The sequence below is a fragment of the Falco punctatus genome, assembly GCF_963210335.1.
Source record: "Falco punctatus genome assembly, chromosome: 1".
Lineage (NCBI taxonomy): Eukaryota > Metazoa > Chordata > Aves > Falconiformes > Falconidae > Falco > Falco punctatus.
In genome coordinates this window covers 124,441,106-124,441,983 of record NC_137580.1, presented here as the reverse complement: position 1 = coordinate 124,441,983, position 878 = coordinate 124,441,106, and positions in this window count along the sequence as shown.

Genomic DNA, 878 nt, shown 5'->3' with positions numbered 1-878 from the left:
TTTGCTGCTTACCTCTGTTGCTGCTGCAAAACTTCCCAGTCCATGCCTATAGGAGGGAGGAACACACGTGTCCAGTCCCAAGGAGAGTTAGGGACAGTGATGGGGACTTTGTACTGCTACAGGCTTCCCAGGCTGGGGCCAGGTCACCTGCACAAGGGGCAGGAGGAGATGCCCATGCAGCCAGAGCTCAGCTTGTCCTTGCTCCAGAACAAGGAGAAATGCACGGCGGTGGTCACCAACAGGGTGACCGGAGGCTGCGTGTCCGTTGGTAACATTGCATTGCAGGGACAAGTTGGACCACTGTATGTCTAAATGTTTTTCAGAGGGAATAAGGAGTAGATCTGGACACGATGCTGAAATCAAACAGAAGGAGGTAACAGAGCTTCTGTGAGGGGCTTATTGGAGCAGTGCTGGAAATGCGAGAAAATGCTTTTTTGCATATGTTAAGGATGCAGAGGATGAGGTGGGATAAATTTGTTGGTGCTACCCGTTTTTCATCAGTGAAAATCCTCTAGTCCACAAAATCACCTGTTTCTCTCGGTGCTTGCTGTGCACCCCTTGCATAGCTAATGGAGAGCTGGGAACGGGGCACAGCTTCCCCTGATCACGCTTTTGTGCACACCACACAGACGATGGTGCGTTCCCCACGCAGTGAAATGCTGCTTACAGAAGTCTACTCCCCTCGGGAGCTCCATCTGGCTTTGTAGCACCTTCAGACCTCAGGAAAACTGTCTGTAGATGTGATGCAGTCCAGGAGCAGCGGCTGTGCTGGTTCGGCGCTGTTGGCTGCGGTGCTGCAATTCCAGGCAGCCACCCTGGGAGCTGTGTCTGCTCCGTGCAAGCCATAGCCCAGCTGGCTTTTCAGCTTTTCACTTGAG